This window comes from Camelus bactrianus, chromosome 1 (assembly GCF_048773025.1).
Source record: "Camelus bactrianus isolate YW-2024 breed Bactrian camel chromosome 1, ASM4877302v1, whole genome shotgun sequence".
Classification (NCBI taxonomy): Eukaryota; Metazoa; Chordata; class Mammalia; order Artiodactyla; family Camelidae; genus Camelus; species Camelus bactrianus.
This window is the reverse complement of record NC_133539.1, coordinates 9,590,353-9,609,712: the sequence shown is the minus strand read 5'-3', so window position 1 is coordinate 9,609,712 and position 19,360 is coordinate 9,590,353. Positions and strand designations below refer to the sequence as shown.

Here is a 19,360-nt window from a genome sequence, read left to right as displayed (position 1 = left end):
AGTTTTCTCAACAACCTTATGCCATGGGTGCTAACACCCCTCATTTTCCAGTGAAGGAAATCCAGGTACAGAGGAGTTAAGCAATTCTCCTAAGGCCACACAGCTAATGGTCCTAACAGGGGCACAGCACCACCTCTCCTTCAGGCCTTGGCCAAGTGTCACCCTCCCAGTGGGGGCTTTCCTGACCCCCCTGCTTTCCCCACCTCCTTCCCCTGCTGTACTGTTCACTGCACTTATTTTGCCATCTGATGTATATTTTATTTACTTACATCTACACTGTCTGTCCTCCCCCCCACCCCCCAGGGGGAATATAAGCTCCAGTGGGTATGAATTTTCTCTGGCTGGTTCGTGGATGCATCCTCAGCGTAGAGGGTGCCTGACCCACTGCAGTCAGATGAACAAAGAGGACTTTTCGGAGAGAACATGGCAGATTTAAGTTAGTGCCCTAGGCTTTGAAAGCCCCCGTTCTAAGAGCGCCAGCTTCCACAGCCCTGTCTTCCACGTGTCCTGGGTGGAGAACAGATTGGTCCAAAACTGGATGAAGATTAGTCAGGATGAGTACAGCGAAGTACCTGTAGATGTAAAATCACAAACTTCGGAGGCTGGGTTCGCTGCAGGTAGTGAAAGACTCCTGGCCTGTGGCCCAGCAGTCCCACTGGTGGGCGTTTACCGTGAATCATGATTGGCACACAGCGGATAGTCATCAAATTCCTTTAAGAAAATCAAAACATTGAAAATCACCTCAATGTTCTACAGTAGGAGACTAATTGAAATACATTGCATACAGACTTGCTAACATGGACTTACCACCATTACAGAGCAGCACGAGGAAACGGCTATGATCTATTGATAGGAGCAACGTGAAATTTAAACAATGTCTAATGTGTCTTAGATACAGAGACTTAATAGGAAAATAAAAAAGGTTTGCACCCAAAAAGAGAACCGGCTTTACCAGGATAGCAAAAAATATAGAGATGAGTCAGTATATCAATGAGAGCTCACAGATAGAACAGAAAAATCAGTGTCTCTTGGCATAATTTTGAACACAGAAACATCATCAGGTCGGCACCAACTTGCAAGAAAACCAGCCAGCATGAGGGTCACCCACGAGGGAGGGCTGGGTGTGCGTCAAGCCGGCGAGTCTAGGGTGACGGCCAGCCCTTCCGCTGGCGATCTGCTGGCAAACCCCCCGTGGGGGCCCAGAGTGTCCCGGAGAAGGTCCCTGGTGTAAACCTGGGTGGACTCAGAAGATGAGACAGAGGAGAGGCTGTGGTTTGACCACAAGTCTTCCTGGGAACGCCTCTTGAGGGCTTGCTGGTGTTTCCCACTCACCGGGCTGGTTTCTCTTCAAGCTGAATAAATCGGTGTTGGTAGATTCATTTTAGTTTGCTTCCTAAGCCAGTCTGAAGTGTTGCTAGGACTTTTTCTCAGACTAGGAGCTGCTTGGGTTGTCGTGATGGTGACGGTCTGATGCTGGGAAAGAGTGAGACAGCCCTGAGCAGGGGGCGAGTGGGGGCCCCCGGCTGTCACTGGATGAAAGCAGTAGCTTAACGGCGGTACAGGACAGTCTGAGTGAGTCTTTAAAAAAAAAATCAGGAGAAAAAGACCGGAATGCTGAGTGCCAACATACCAGCCGTAGTTGACTCTGAGAATTGTGATGATGGGTATGAAAAAAATAAATAAATAAAGGGCTACGTGCTGACGAACATAGTAGAAATATTTCCAATAACAATGAAGAAAGACTGAGCAAGAAAAACAGCATGAGAAACAACCTAAAGGGTCCTCACAGCAACCTTCCTACTTGGCAGATGCCTGATTCAGAGAGAGCTCACATGGCGCGGGGCATGGTGGACCTGGTGTGTGAAGTCATCATCCCTGGGGGCTTTATTCTGCTCTTCCTGGTCTTAGGAGAGACCCAAGAGGGCTCAGTGAAGCACAGCTAATGACAGAATTAAGAAGATAATAGCAGTTTGGATTATTTAGCCTAAAAGAAATTATGGCCTAAAAATTGCCTGAAGTAAGTCAAGAGGTTTCAGATGAAGACACTGATCAATTGTAAGCCATTTTCACAGAGGACAGAAGAAAAAATGGCCTCAAATTGATTAAGAAAGAGCTTGAAGCAGAGATCCTTGCCAGGGAGGCTGTTGAGAGCCAGCCTGGGCAGACAATGGGCTTGCTCAGTCCGAGGAGAACTAAATATAGGAAACACCATCTGTTCTGGAAGGTCCAGGGAGACGTTCCAGAAGGTTCCTTGAAGTTCCAGCCCTATGATGTCTCGATGAAGGTATAAGCTCACAGAATCTATTCCTGAACAACCTATCCTGGAATGCGAAGTGCCTGTGTTTTTAGCCAGGGCTGGTCTGGGGAGAGCCGGTGGCCATCTGTGTAATGAGAGGGCTGCCAAGTTACCATTCCTCCCGCCGAGTCATGCTGTCTGAAGTTCTCCCAGGTGCCAATCACGGGCTTGGTCACCAAGAGCCCGATGGAGCACGAGTGATGCACTTACAGGCTTCTTTCTTCTTCTCTTAAGGTCAAGTAGGAACGAGTGTGGAGATTTTGAGATAACTAGTTTAGAGTTTCTCTCTTTTAGGAATTTTCAGGAAAAGTATCCAAAACATAGAAACAAGGCAAAAGGGCATGTCCTCTGAATGTCACATGGAGCCATTGTTTGACAGGCTCACCCCAGGATCACTTAATTCTTGAGGACAATCTACCTGTGTTTGACTTAACCATTCGCTGGTTGATAAGCCCAGACACAGTAAAGTTCCATGTTCAAGCATCAATTTCTGTCCCTAATGAAAAGATAACGACGAAGGCTATGTTTTTATTCCCATGAAGGGCATTAACCAGTTTTGTATCTACCGTACGACCCCGCAGTCATTCTAACATTCTGTTTGGTTTCTAAATGCCAGTAAATTCTGCAAGTGCTCTTTGAACCATCTTTCCTGTCCTACTGGTTTGCCCATTTTCATGAGTTACATAAATCTTGGACTCATGTCACATGTTCATTTTATGTCTGTGTGGGAGTCATGGGCTTAACTTTTTGAAACTTAATACTTTGAGAGAGGAAGGAGCAGAGACACCATCAGGAGAATGACAGTGATTGCTGTCTGTATAGATGTTTATACGGTCCTTCTTGGAAGGAGAAGGATTCGTCTGTTCCCGTGTAATCCATGATTAGCCAATCCTTGGTGAGTAACTGAATTTTTTCCAACCTTAACAGTTAGCTGAGAGTGAGGTCTGCAGGACTGGGTCTAGGTGAAGCCGGTGCCTCCAGGATGGAAAGGAGTGAGTTCTGAGTGATCGAATAGTTAAGACTTTGAAATGGGAACCCTGACAGATGCAAACGTCAAACTGGGGAGTCGGATTTCAGAGGCAGAGGGGTTCAGGGGACGTCAAGGTCCTGATGTGATTTGGGAGGTGAGCGAGGCAAGGGCTGGGCTCCCTGGAGTAGAGGACCGAGGCAGAAAGCGGCCCTGAGCCCGAGGAGCCACCCGTGGGGATGTTAACTCCTCCCTGATGGTGACAGACCCTGGAGGTGGCAACAGGAACTCCGGCCCTGTGACGCTGGAGGGAGTGGGGTGCGAGGAGGGGAGCCAGGTCTCAGCCTCGGCCAGAAGGTGGAGGGACGCGGAAGGGCCGAGGGTGACAAAGAAAGGCTCCTTTAAACAGAACGGGACAGGGGGTGAGGGCAGGGATGCCACACAGCTGTGGGGAGTTCAAGGCTCTAGGAGGGGACTGGAGACTAGGGGAGCGAACTTTTCGGGCTGTGCCCAACAGTTCCCTGGTGACAGGCACCGATGAAGGAAGTCAGCCATGCGAGGCTCAACCATCCTAAGGGCGGTTTGTCGCGTGGGAGACAAACAGGCAGCGTCTGAGTGAGGTCGCTGCCTGCCCTACCCCAAGGCACAGAGACATGGGGAAACCTCGGACACCACCTGGGATGCTGCTGACGTCTCATCCTGCACGTTTCTCAGAAAACAGCTCCTCCATCTCGCAAGGAAGGGTCCGGGGACGGGAAAGCGGAGGAGGCGGCGACCCGCCACTCATGCCTTAGGAGGCAACACATGGCCCTGGCGGCCTCGGACCTGCGGGGCTGGAGTTCACCCTGGGACGGCAGGCTGGGCGCTGCGGGACTCCGCTCCCCGCGCCCCGGGGCGGCTAATCCGTCCCTGTCCGGGGTCCCACCCGTGGAGTGCCCGGGGCCCCCACGCGAGGGGCCCGAGCCCTCACAGGCACCTCCCACATAAACCAAAAGGCCACCCTTCCGTGCCCGCGTTGTGCGGCGGCCATTCCACTCCATGGGTGTCTCTCTTCACAGCTGCAAATTCCAGTTTTATCTCTGTTGAGTTTTCAAACCTGTTTACTTTTGATTACAGTTTGGTTTTGAAAGGGAAGAGGCACACACGACCCAGCTCCCTGTTTTTTTCTCTTGGATGGAATAACAAAGCTTATTTATGGTGGAATTATTTTTTTTTTCATTACGGCCTATTTAATTTTATTACTCTACCACCTTGTGTTTTGAATTGGATGGGGGAAGAATACGCCACTGTGTTTTTTTTTCCCTCTTGCCATTGATTGTGGAAAAAAAGTGTAGCATCCTATTAGTCATTCTGTACCACGATGGCTTTTCGCCTGTGACCAACAGAATTATATTTTACACTCAAAAGAAGTCTCTGAAGGAACACTTTCAATTCAACACGGGTGGTCATAAGATTCAAATTCTGGCCAGCCCCAGGCATCACACCCCAAGTCCACTTCCTCCCTGGTTGATGATGATCCTCTCCAAGGATTCAGTAGACTGTGGGGCGTGAAGTTTGAGCTTCAAAGAGAAGTTTGAGCATGCTGTTTATTTGGCTCTTCTTACTATGCAAACCAGCTGAAGGCATTACTTCACTACGTATTTTGCTGCCGCTCTTGGTTACAGCCACCTTGGCTCCCCAGGTTACTTCTCCATCACGCTGGCCTTTGCTTTCTTAGGCCTGGAAAGAGGATAAGAAAAGACATCTCTCCTTGGAACCAAGGAGGTTCCTTCACTGCTCAAGCAGGTTTGCAAAAGAGCTGGTCGAACGTCACCTGAAGCTTTATTACATGTTCTAAATATTAGGTTTGGATCCACATTTCTTACTATTTTCTACTGTGTTCTTACCATGTTTTCTACCATGTTGAACTAAATAGGTACTTTAAGGAGATGCTTCTGCCTCTGTCTGCATTTCTAGGAGAGAAAATGGAATCACAGGGGAGGAGGCTTGCCTTGCCTGAAATCCCCACAATTTAAGAGAAAGACTTTGATCCGACTTTATTGTTTCCCTGGTACAAATGAAAGGGAATCAGATGCTCTCCAGGAAGGAGGTGGGGATGCCGAAGTCCCAGTTTCCCGTAGTTTACCTGTTCCTCGGTTACCTTAAAAAGCATCCTACCAACGTGGAGAAATCAGAACCCCCACGCACTGCTGGTGGGAATGGAAAGCAGTGCAGCAGCTTTGGTAAGAGTCTGGCAGATCCTCAGAAAGCTGGACAGAGAGTTACCACAACTCAGCAGTCCTATTCATAGGCATCTACCCAGGAGAACTGAAGAACTTATGTCCACACAAAAACTTGTACGTAAGCGTTCACAGAAGCATTATTCACAATAGCCGAAACGGAGATACAGCCCAAGCATCCTTCAACTGATGAATGAATAAATACCATGTGCTATATCCATACAGTGGACTATTATTTGGCAGTAAAAAAAGAATTTTAATAAAATCTGTAAGCCGAAAATAAAAATAAATCATTGGGGCGATTTTTTTACTTCAAATCAAGGAAACTAAACATATAATAATAACAATAACAATAACAATAATAATAATAATAATAATAATAATAATAATAATAATAATAATTTGTTTCTTATAGTTACTATTCTTACATATCTCATTTGATTTTCCTAATAACCTTCGAAAATAGCTATTATCATTTCCATTTTCAGATGAGGAAATCAAGGTTCAAAGAATACTTTCTGAAGCTCCCAGCTCTTCTGTCTCCAAAGCCTGGTCCTTACAGCTTCTGACGTGCAATGCCCACCATGTAACAGGCACCAATGGTGGCATCTTCAGAAGTGTGTCATCTTCTGTGGGATACACTTGACCTCAGGCTGGCAGAGCAGGGTGGGGTTAATGGTGGAAAGAACCAGTTACAGTGTGGTCTCATGTTTTTAGACAAATATTTTGGAAGAGGCAGGGCCCACAGATACGTGCAATTTTCTGTAGTTCTGATTGGTACAGTTCCGGGTGGTAATTAGGTAACAGATTCAGGCACCAGCAAGTAGTTTTGCTCCTGTATCCTGAGAAGGACTGTGGGCGCAGTTCTGAATTCATGGACAGGAGGAAACTTTGTAATACATTAATTCATTCACTCATTCCAATTACTCCTGGGTAATTCTTTTTCTATCTGTGGATCCGTCTGGGTCTGAAGCAAGCTTCTTGGATCCATGGCTAGAGAGCTTTTCTAGTTTGGTTTCTGGAGACAAGTCACCCTTGGTAATTCCTGGTTTCATGCCAGTGGCTCCTTCTAGCTCCCAGCCTCTCCTGGCCCAGCAGCCTGGGCTCCTTGTTCAGTCCAGACCCCCAATCCCTGCCCAGATGTCCAGACCTATGTTTGACTCTGTAAGGCTTTAGACTGTTTTTAATACTTTAGCTACTGTTCACTGCTTTATGTCACCCCCTTTTCTCTGGTTTCTCTCTGTTTGGTTTTGAGATCGGCTCTGTAACAAAATTCTGTTTTTGGATTTCCATCCATTTGGGGTAGGATGGCCTTTCTCATCATGTCAGTCTTCCACATCGACTAGACTGTCTATTTATTTTTACCTTTTCCTTTGGGGCCTAATTGTGATGGGCTGGATGTCTGTGTGCCACTCCCCACCAACAGTTCACATGCTGAAGCCCTACTCCCCAGTGTGATGGTATTAGGAGGCGGGGCCTTGGGGAGGTGATTAGGTCATGCGGAAAAAGCCTTCATGAATGGGATTAGTGTTCTTATGAGAAGAAATAAGAGAACTCTCTCTCTCTCTCCCCCACCTCCCTCTTCCTGCACCCGGTGAAGATACAACGAGAAGACAGCCTTCCATAAGCCAAGAAGAGAGCTCTCACCAAGAGCTTGACTATCTGGCCCTCTGACCTTGGACTTCAGCCCCTGGAACTGTGAGAAAGAAACATTTGTTGTTTAGATTTCCTAGTCTATGTGTTCTGTTAAAGCAGCCTGAGCTAAGACATTAGTCAGTCAATTTTTGCAAAACCATTTCCAAGTGTTTGAAGAGAATTTGCTTTCTAAATTTAGCCTGAAGTTCTACACAGATGTATGACTTGTGGCTTATTGGTTGCTCGGTTTCCCCAGATCTTTTCTTGACCTGGTAATTTCAAAGAGAGTTGCTGAAGTATCCTACACTGACTGTGGATTCATCTGTTTCTTTCACTTTGGAGAAGTTCTGCCCTATATATTTAGAAACAGTGTCATAAGGAATAGATAATGGTTCATGACTCTTTTTCTATTTGGAGTTGTACCTATTATTATAAAATACCCCCTTTTGTCCTATTTAAAGCTATTGGTCGCAAATTCCACTTCATCTCCTCTTCATGTTGCCTCTGCTTTTTTGTTTTCTCTTGCCTTGTATGTTTTCCCATCTCTTTTCAAGCTTTCTTTGTAATTTTGTTTGGCTCCTTCTCATAAATAGCATATAACAAATAGTGCTTTAAAATTCTATTTCAGAATATTTTTCATTCAGTGGAGGAATTTAATCTAGTCACATTTATTGAGATGTCTCAATATCTTTGGTCTTATTTTTTCACCTTATCTCTTTTTTCACTATTTATTAAATTTCTTCTGTGTCCTGTTTTTTTTTTACTTTCTTTATTCTTCCTGGATTAGTCAGTTTTTAAAAGAATTCTTTCTGCCCATCTTTCCCCCATCCTTGTTGGTTACTGGAAGTTCACCTGTGTTATCTCTTTAAAATAATTTGATTTTTCTTAATCCAGAGAACTCCTAGTCTTTTCTCAAAAATGGGATGTGGGTAGTATATTTATTTAAGTCCTTGCAAAGTCCCAAAGTGTCTTCCTCTGGCCTTCCGGATGCAAGATATTGGCCAAGCAGAGGGATCTTGGATCAGAGTCTTATCTCTCAAAAGCCTTAAACCTGGCTCCATTGCTTCAGGGTTCCAGCTGTTTCCAGTAAGGACTCTGGTGCCATTCAAACTCCCTTCCTTAGGTAAATAATTGCTCTTTGTTCTCTAGTAGCTGGAATTTGGGAATTCACCAGATTTTGTCCAGGTGTGACTCTTTTTTTCAAATTTCATTTTATTTTTTGCTATTCAAATTATTATTTATCTTGCTTGGCACTTGGAGTTTATTTGCCTTCTGGTTCAAAAATTGGTCTTTATTGAGTTCAAGGAGTGTTTTCTTCTATTTGCTTTTCAACTTTGCTTCTCCATATTGTTTTTCTCTCCTTTTCTGGAGCTCTCAATATTTAACAGCTAATATTCTCCCACTGTGCAGTGTTCTTGAATATGTACTCCCTTGCTCTCATATTTTATTCATGCTTTTCATTTCATTGAATTTTTGCTCTATGTTCCAGGGTCAGTCAGGTCATTGATCATTCAGATCAACTTGTTTACTGGTGCCATCACAAGAAAGGTCAAGGCTGAGGGATGGAATATAAACTTTTGCCCTAATTGCTTGGGGATGGTTTACACCTGGAAGGCAAGAGGATCCAAAGCCCCTTGATGGGGAGATTACCTCAGTAAAGGGGCAGCTTCAGATTCTGAGGCGTTTTCAGACTGACCAAACCCAGGATGAATCCAGTTTCCAGAGGAAATAGCAGTGTTGACAGTTTTGAAGCTGAGTTTACCCTTTGATCCTCTTGGTTATTTCCTGGAAACACATCTTTTCTCCCTTTGTGCTCTGTTTATGGGCCCACAGACTTGCTCATCCTCCACCATGTGCTCTGAGTATTGTTACCTTTTGTCCCTGGTCAGCTTTCTCCTGCATCTGTGACCTCCATTCTCTGTCCACCTGTGTTAGTCAGCTCAAGCTGCCATGACAAAATACCACAGAATGGGTGGCTTAAACAACAGACATTTATTTCTCACAGCTCTGGAGGCTGGAAGTCCAAGATCAAGGTGTTGGCAGGGCTGGCTTCTTTCAAGGCCCCTCTCCTTGGCTTGCAGACGGCCATTTGCCCGCTGCGTCCTCATGTGGTCTTTTCTCCGTGTGTGTGTGTATTCCTGGTGTCTCTGTGGGCATCCAAATTTCCTCTTCTTTTAAGGAACCGATCAGATTGGATTCGGGCCCACCCTAACACATCATTTAATATGAATTGCCTCTTTAAAGGCCCTGTCTCCAAATATAGTCACATTCTGAGGCACTAGATGTTAAGGGTACAACATACGAGTTTGAGGGCCACAATGCAGTCCTTAACACACCCTTGGAGCGCAGTGCAGGCTTGATCTGTTGGTGCTCCTTAAGGGTTTGTTGAGTGCCTAAATGAAAGCAATTTGTTCTCTTTCCCTAATTTGATCTTTGAGCAAGTTGTGATGCGGTGAGATGGTAAGTGCTTTCTTCAGATAAATTAAATGAACAAACTCCTTATTGTCTATTTTATGCTTAGCCAGTCACATTTTGTGTAAGCGACTCTAAAGTGGTGTAAATACATGATCCTTTCTTTTTTCCTCCCCCCAAAGAGCCTCCTATTGCATGGTAATGAAATGAGCTCTATGCCTGAGGTCAGATTCAGCCCATAGGCTTTGTGGCAAAGCCACTAAATTTCTCACAACAAGCCTGTGTTTGTCTCTGGTCTACGGGGATTTGAATCTGTATTATTGCATGCTGGATCTACCTGCCTTGGGAATTTAGTTCCTTTTTTACATATTAGCACACTTTCTCTGTTTAATCATGTTTCCTTCCATGCTCTGCCTCAAGCTCTGACAAATTCGAGTTTTCCCAAAGGCGCAGAGAAGTGTCTTATATTGATTGTGTCTGTTATTTGCGGTTGTTCCTCTAGTGTATAATAACGGAAAATGGAATTAAAATTTTTTTCCTTTGGCTATTTTTATTCTTTTGCATTCTTAATTTTTGTATTTTGCTTTCAGTCTCCTCACTGAATTTTTGATCTCTGAAATAGTGATTTTAAATAGCTATCTTACGGTATATGTATCCATGACCGAATTTGTTGCCAAGTATACAAAATGAATGGATTCCTTAATCAAATGTTAAATGCCTACATAGCAGAGTTTACGTACAGAACTGAGATGGAGATCCGGAATTGGATTCCATCATGGATACCAACAAGATGACAGCTTCCAAAGGACTTAGAATTTCATTGAATTTAACAGTTTACCAATGCTGCCTAATGAAACAAATATGATTCTCTTCTGCGCATGGTCTCAGCAGCCAAGAGAAGTTCATGTCCTGGCCATTCTAAACTACTTGTTACGACCCACATTTCTACACTCTGGTTCTTTTCTGGCTCTTGAGCATGACTTTTTGTCTGCTGAGAACACTCTTCCTCCTGTGCTCACTGGGAAGCCTTCTCTGATCCCAGACTAGCCTACGTGCTCTTCAGGGGCTCCCAAAGCTCCCAGCTGCTCCTGCTGAGCAGGTATAACGTTGATTTGCAAGCAGCTATTGCTATGTCTGTCTCTCCCTTTTGACTAAAAGTCCTTCTGTGTCATGCACCTCTTGGGAAGCTGATGTAGCCTATGGATCCTATCTTAAAATTGTGTTTTTAAGTGTGTGAAAAAAAACCACACTGGGTTCTGGTTCAAGGCAAAATGGAGTAAGTGCATTCCACTCTGTCTGAAAAGCAAATGGTAGTTGGCAGACTGGTGAAGAAGACAGACTCTGAAGTATCCCTGAACATGTTGTGAGTTACTGTTTTTCCCCTTCCAGAACCCCCCAGCCTAGATCCAGCACAGCCCTGAACCCAGGAATGGGCACTGGTGCCTATAAAGAGAGCCCCACCCAGGTCCTGCCCTAGGGAGCAGGAAGGAGGTCCCCTAATACTAAGAAATGGTGGAGAAATCCCCTGCTTTGTTTTGTTTTCCTTTTCTCCATCCTCTTGTGCCCAGACCCCAAGCAATCCTGTGGTGTCAGGGACATGAGAGCTCACAGGATCCTAAAATTGAGTGAGGAGAATCTTCCCTCTGATCAGGGGAGCTTGGTCCCAAGAGTGCAGGGCAAACTCTCAATTTTTTTTTTCCTTTTATGTCCTCCACTACTGTGTCCCTGGACACAGATGCAGTTGTGGGAAATGCATAGAAGAGCAGGCTAAGTAAAGCCCCAGCTTTTTTGGCCAGGGGACTAAAAAGTTGAGCCCCTGGGGACTGGAAAGTACCAGAGAGAAGGAAGAGCCAGGGAAAGCAACCCCATAAAGTTGTTTATGAACTTCTCGGCTCACCCCTGAGAAACACAAGAATAGACCTGACCTCAAATAGCATACCATAAATTCTGAGAACTGAACTACAAAATAGACCATTGCCCAGGTTTCAGACTGGCTACTGGATAGTGTACACAGGAAAGAGCTGAAATCTTGGGAAACAGGACTTATATTAGAACCCAAACCATGGAAGACGGGTTGGAACATGTGACCTGAACTCAACCCGGTAGATTCTAATTAAAATACAAACAAACAAACAAAATACTCCATAGGATTTAGACAAAAATCTAGAGTCTGGTAACATAGTCATCAAGATGCAATTAAAAATTTCTCAGCACCTATGAAGAATTGCGATAATCTCAATTTGTATGGGAAAAGATAGTCAACAGAGACCAATGCTTAGATAACACAGAATTTAGAACAAGTATTATAAAAATACCCCAACATGTAAAAGCAAACATTCTTAAAATGAATAAGGAGATTAAAAGTCTCAGAAAAGAAATAAAAGATATAAAGAAGAACCAAAAGGAAATTCAAGAGTGGAGAAATACTATAGCCAATAAAAAAATCTCACTGGATGCAATTCAATAGCAGAATGGAGCTGAGTCAGTGAACTTCAGTTTAGATCAATAGAATTGATAAAATCTGAATAATACAGAGAAAAAAGACTAAAAGTAAAAAAGAACAGAGTTTCATCAGCTGGTGGGAAAGTACCAAATATTGTAACAATCTTGTCGTAGGAGTCCTAAAAAGAAAGGATGTGGCGCATAGAAAATGTATGAAGAAAACAATGGCTGAAAACTTGTCAAATTTGGAGAAAGACATAGACCTACAGACTAAGAACTCTAAGAAATCCCAAACGAGATAAACCCAAAGAAATCTATGCCCAGACACATCATTATCAAACTGCTGAAAACTAAAGAAAAAAAAATTAAAGCAGCCAGAGAAAAAATAACACTTATAAGGAGAACATGATTCAAATAGCCACAGCTTTCGCCAGAAGAAAATAGAACTTTTAAAAAGAATACTTTATTTTATTTTGGGGAGGGGGAGTAATTAGGTTTTACTTATTTTTAGAGGAGGTACTGGGGATTGAAGCCAGGACCTCGTGCCTGCTAAGTATGCACTTTACCACTTGAGCTGTACCCTCCCCCTTTAAATAACATTTTAAAAGAATTGTCAACCCACAGTTCTACATCCAGTAAAAATATCCTTCAGAAATGAAAATGAAATAAAGACAATCTTAGATGAAAGACACATAAGAGACTTCACTGTCACCAGCTGTATTGCTTAAGGATGAGAAATGACACCAGAAGGAAAGTTGGAACATCAAAAATGAAGGAAGAACAACAGAAATGATACATACCTGGGTAAATGTAATAGACTGTTCTCCTCTTGAGTTCTTTAAATATGTTTGATGGTTAAAGACAAAAATTACAAAAGTGTCTAGTAGGATTTTCAATGTATGTTGATGTAACAAGTACAACAGTAACATAAAGGAGGGAGGGTAATGGTACCTATATAGTGGTAATACATCACTTGAAGTTGTAAATACTGATTCTACATAGACTATGAAAAGTTAAGTATGTGTGCATTAATCCCTAAAACAATAAGTTAAAAGTTACACAGAGATATATAGTAAAAAAGTGATAAATAAGTTAAAATAGACATTTTAAAAATGTTTATATAATCTAAAAGAAAGCAAGAAAAGAGAAAATATAGAAATTAAAATAGAGAGACAAACAAAACAAATTATAAAATGGTAGACCTAAATCCTAAATACCAGTAATTACATTAAATATAAGTGGACTAAACATGCTAATTAAAAGATAGATTGTCAGGATATATTTAAAAAATGACTCAATAATATACTGTTTACAAGAAACACATTTTAAATATAATGACCTAGGTAAGCTAAAAATAAAAGATGGAAAATATAGATCACTAATCAGAAGAAAACTGGAGTGGCTAGAATAATATCTGACAAAGCAGATTTTTGAGCAAAGGAAATTACCAGGGATAAAAAGGGATAATACTTAATGATAAAAAGGTCAATTCATCAAGTAGACACACAATCCTAAATGGATATGTACCAAATAAATGAGTTTGCAAATGTGTGAAACAAAAATGAACAGATCTGAAATAAAAAACAGACAAATCTACAATCATATTGGGAAACTTCAATATTCTTCTCTCAGTAATCAATAGAATTGGCAGACAGAAAACCAGCAGGGGTATAGTACAGAAAACCCCAAAGCAAAAAAGCAAAAAAACCCCAAAAAACCCAAAACAAAACAACAACAACAAAAAACCCCTGAACAATACTATAAACCACTGGTTCTATCTGACATTTATAGAACACTCCACCCCAAAACAGCAGAATACACATTCTTCTCAAGTATACATGGAATCTTTACAAAGATAAACCAGATTTTACATCCTAAGATACATTTTTTAAAAACTTAAAGAGTTGAAATCATACAGAGTATGTTCTCTGACTATAATGGAATTAGGCTAGAAATCAATAACAGTATGATTGGAAAAATTCCAAACCCTTGGAAATTAAACAGCATACTTCTAACTAATCCGTGAGTCAAAGAGGAAGTCTCAAGGAAATTAGAAAAATATTCTGAACTGAATAAATATCAAAATGTAACATATCAAAATTTGTAGGATGCAGGAAAAGCAGTGCTCAGAGGGAAAATTATGTAATTAAAATGCTCATATTAGAGAAGAGAAAGATATCAAACCAATAGTCTAAGCTGCTCCCTAGAGAAATTAGAAACAGAAGAGCAAAATAAACCCAAAGCAAGCAAAAGACAGAGAGTAACAGAAGTAAGAGTATAAAGCAATGAAATGGAATACAATTTTAAAAACAATAAAGAAAAATCAATAAAATCAAAACTTGCTTCTTTGAGAAGTTCAATAAAATTGATAAATCTTTAAAGAGACTGGCAGAGAGAGAGCAAAAATGATGAATATTAGGAATGAAAGAGGGGTTATCATTACAGGCTCTACTCATAAATTTGACAATTTAGATAAAGTGGACAAATTCTGCCAAAACCACAAACTATCAAAACTCACTCAAGATGAAATATAGATAAACTGAATAGTCCTAAAATTATTCTGAAAATTGAATTTGTACTTTAAAACCTTCTGTAAAAGAAAGCTTTGGGCCCAAATGATTTCACTAGCAAATTCTACCAAATATTTAAATAAGAAATACAATAAATTCTACACAGTCTCTTCTAGAAAATAGAATCGGATGGGGCATTTCCCAACTCATTTTATGAGTCCAGCATTACCCTGATGCCAAAACCAAACAAAGATGGTACAATAAAAGAAAGTGTACCGAACAATATCTCATGAACACAGACGCAAAAATTTTCGACAAAATATTGACAAATATCCAGCAATACATAAGCACACAAAGAAATGTTCAACATCATTGGCCATTAGAGAAATGCAAATCAAACCCCGAAGAGATATAACTACACACCTAGAATAGCAAAATAGAATGGTGAAAATAAAAAAATACTGGCAATGCCAAGTGCTCATGACGATGCAAAGCGATTGGAACTGTCATGTATTACCAGTTTGAAATGCCAAATTGTACTACTCTGGGAAACCACTTGGCAGTTTCTCATTAAAGCTGAACACACACTTAGCAGATGACCCAGCAATCCTACACCTAGGTATTTACCCAAGTAAATGCAAAACTTATGGTCACACAAAAACCTGTACATCAATGTCTACAGCAGCTCTACTCATAATCATCAATAACTAGAAACAATCCAAATGCCTTTCAATGGGTGAATCAGTAAATAAACTGTGGTACATCCCTCGGGAATGCTACTCAATTTAGCAATAAAAAGGAATGAACTACTGACACACACAACTTGGATGAATTTCAAAGGTGTTATGCTGAGTGAAAAAAGCCAGTCTCGAAAGTTCTACATATTGTATGATCCCATTTATGTGAACTTCTATGAGAAATTTTACATGAAAAAATAAAATGATAATGACGGAGACAAATCAATGCTTTCCATCAGTGAGGTTGGTGAAGACAATGCTGTAAGTTTTTCCCACCCAAGTTCATGAACCACTTTGGGAGAAGGTCTGTGGACCCCAGGTTAAAAACCTATCCTATGCTACACGCTGTGTAGAAAATGTCTTTTTTGTATATCCTTCTATGCCCTTAGGCCCTCAATTATTTGGCAAGTAAAAGAATAAATGAATGAACACATTATGAAATGACTTAAACATATAACAATGCATTGAGAGACTCTAAAGACTTTAAGAAAAATGGACACATTTTGTTTAACCCAACATATGCTCACTGTTGATAATTATGAACTGGACTCTCTCTAATGAGTCTCTTGTCTTGTGTTGTGGTACCTGCATTGTCTCTGAGCATCTCCTGCTTCCATCATGTAGAGGAGACACAATTAAATATACAAATCCTTTCTCCAGAATTATGCAGCTGTTGTCATCAAAGATGGTAGATAACTGTCCCCCAGAAAGTACACATTGGAATTAGTGTTTGAGATTTCTCATATCCTGTAGGACAGGATTTGGTAGGTGAAGTGCTGAGACTATAATTAGATTCTGTAAATGACATCATTCAGGCTTAGCAAGAACCTGCACTGTGGGGCAGAATTGAGCCAGCGCAATACATTAGTTTGCATGAGGGGCACCAATGGGAAATTTATGGAGACCTGAAAACTAAAGTTGGCATTGGAACTGGAGAGCCCTTCTCATGCTCAGGCTGTAGCAGCCAGAGAACTCAATCACCAGAAGTTTCTGGAAAAGTTGCACAGGTTGGATGAGTTGCGAGACTTTACTGACCTTGTCATGTACCAACAACCTCTTTGGTGATCCACAGAACTGAACAAAAGGCTGGGAGAGGCTGATACCTCATTCCATTAAGTCAAGACTAAGATGCTGTTGATTGTAAGATCTACCATTATTTTATGCACTGATAAAAAAGGAAAAACACTTCCAACAGACTGTGACAGGTGCCTTTAACAACAGTCCTGAGCACCATATGAATCAATCATGTCAGATTCCTTTGAAATTAATCTTCATCTCTCTGTGAGAGCTGGCGGTGAAACAAATATTTTGGTAAAGGAAAGTAACACAGCTTGCCTGACTTCGTGGCTATCTTCCTTTCTGAGGTGTCTAAGGCACTTGGTTGTTTCTTAGCAAGAAGATGTGGACTTGCGATCATTCCTTTGTGACAAATACTCTTTACTCATATCACATTTACATCCTGCTGCCTGGCTTCTGTGCCTTTGCGAGTATGAAATAGCTTGTCATTTCAATGCTGAATCATAGTGAAATTTTTTGGAGGCCATTCTAAATGTCAGTTAAGCTCACAGGTCAAAGTAATAGACACACATACCTCAGCTGAAGGGAGGACAGTGTGAGCATCTACCACTAAGTGCTTGCGTGGCAAAGCCAATGACCACCACGTCATGACACCACTTGGCTGATGGCTTTTGAAAGACAACACTGATTGAGATGCTTCTGGATTGCAGAGATGTTAAACTTCATAAAATTGTGTATCTCAGAATCAGCGAAGAACAGCAATTCTATTAGAGTCCATGATTTGGGGGCGGGGGGGGGGGGGAGAATTCTGCTCCTAAGACATATTTCTTGAATGTCCTCTGTTTGCCAGGGAGTGTTCTAGGGCTACAGTGGGAGACAGGCTAGATGACTCCCTTGACAAGATGGAGCTCACACTGAGTAAGGAGAACAGATAGTAAGTAATAAACAGAAAAATAATCACATTTTTAAAGTGGAACGAAGGAAATAAATAGGGGGCCGAAATGGAGACTCACGGTGCGGTGGAGATAGGGTGTATTGTGCACCTTTGATGAGCTCTCTCAGATCTTGCTGAATTACAGCGAAGTCAACATTTGGATCTCGGTCTCTGAGAGTCACTGAGAACTTACAGAGTGATCCCTGCAACTGTCTCAATTTGCTCAGGACAGAAGGGTCTCCTGGGGTGTGGAAATTTCAGTCCTAAGCCCGGCAGTCCCAGGCACACTGGCAAGGCTGGTCACCCGATAGGGGTTCTAACTCGGTTTCTTTTTAGCTTAATATGTGTATTACTATTTCCACGTCTAATAAAGCTTGATACCAAACCTACAGCTGTGATTTTTATTTTCTTTCACTTCCGTCTCTCCTATTTTCATAAAAGAGGTGAATTTGATAGCTATGACTTAAATCTTACCATTACTAAAGGCACTGAACCACTCAACAACACTAAGGTCCTGCTTTAAGCCCTGTGGGGGCTGCAGTGATAGATCCAGCTGGTTGTCAGCGCTGAGAGGGCTTGTCCACAAATGGCGAGAGGAAGGTATGGTGGGGGCGTAAGTGAGAGTCCCCTAAATTCTCCAGGGGTTCAGAGAAGGTGGGTGGCTGATAAAGCCGAGGTGAGAAGGGCAGGGAAAGCAGCTTTCATTTTGTGATTTTATTTTATTTTGGAGAAGCAATACAAACCAACATCTCTGTAGAAGAGTAATTTTTTTTGCCTTTGATATGAGTTGAAGGCAAAACTAACTCCATTCTTTCATGTTAGGAATCGTTTTGGTGTGGCTTTCTGTTTTTCAGCTAAAAGACGAGCGGAACTCTGGATTGCAAATGCTTTCATGACTATGAGAAATACATATATGCTTTCTCTTTAAAACAATGAAACACGTGTTCTTGGCTTTCCCTTCCAGCAAGGGGCCCCCACGTGGAGAAATCATTTTCGAGTCTGTATGCAAACGGGTTTGATTAAGTTGTCAGCAATATTACAACCCTTATTAGTTTTCACAAGCCCTTGGTGAACTTCATGTTTGATCTCTGCCTTCAGTTCAGGGTTGACATGTAATGACTCACACACCTGCTGGAATATTCCAAAACCACTGTAGGAGTCCCTTCTTCTCCCCTTAGCCCTTTGCATCTCATTTTCCCCTCATAAGCCGTGAGCACATCGCTCCTTCTTTAATGACTAATTGTACCTAATGCCATTAGTCTTAACATCGTCATCTGAACGAAGCAATGAACTCTCCACTTGATCACTCCTGTTTATTATTATTTTGTTTAAAGATGAAAGTTGTCAGATGGAAACAGGAGCATTAATTTCCTTAACTTACTCCAAAACTTTTGCCAAGGCAAGAGAATGTAAGTGAAAGAGTGTGTGTGTGTGTGTGTGTGTGTGTGTGTGTTTGAAGCACACTAGAAAACCAAAAAGCCTTAAAGTTAAGTAAAATTTGGAATCAACAGTTCAATTAGGTATGCTTTAAGGGCTAATGTGATTGGAAAGCTGAATAGCCGATGTCAAAAATAGATTTCCCTTTCTTTCCAAATTGTAGCAAAAAATAACCACATGCCTTTCTTGGACTCCTGACTCTCACCCCAAAGGGTTTTCTTGTATAGGGACCAACAATTCCTTGGATGGAAACACTGGATAGGCTAGTCATTATTTAGAGATTTAGAAGATTGCAGATTCTTGGCAGACCTCGGTTGTTTTTCTAGTAGTAGGCAAGCGGTAGGACAAAAATCAAGAAGCAGATCCATGTGGCTGGGTTTGGGTTCCCCCTGAACAGATGAGAGGAGGTGAGTAGCTGCCCTGCTCTTTGTTTGGTGAGGAAAGGTTCTGGCGGCTGCAATCCTGGTGTGGGATCTTGGTCTCCTGGAAACATGGGTCTCTCTTTCCTTTGCCTTTGGGGTTGCCGACCACTTGAGGAAGACCTAAGTCATGTCTGCCTGTTGCCAGCACAGCTCATGAAAGGGTTAGAAATAGTACGGATCACTTGTGGAGGGAGAACAATCACTCCATTGTCAGATTTTTTTTTTCTTTCACTTTTCATCCAAATGCTGGGTTGCTTTGCAGCACAGTCAGAGATACTGTGTTGAGAAGCCTTTGCTCATGGCAATGTTTCCTCTGTTCGTTTTCTGCTGCT

At 41.9% G+C, this 19,360-nt stretch overlaps 1 long non-coding RNA gene across 2 annotated transcripts in view; it reads left to right on the top strand.

Annotated features, from left to right (window-relative positions):
• Positions 1-1,989: 1,989 nt before the first annotated feature.
• Positions 1,990-19,360, top strand: part of LOC141576460 (uncharacterized) — a 30,228-nt gene continuing 12,857 nt past the window's right edge. The window contains exon 1 of one of the 2 annotated variants that reach the window (XR_012504908.1): positions 1,990-7,180. This is a non-coding gene — a long non-coding RNA (uncharacterized LOC141576460). Of the gene's footprint in view, positions 7,181-17,055; positions 19,014-19,360 lie in introns of those variants that run through there. The other variant, XR_012504906.1, reaches the window with a different exon arrangement.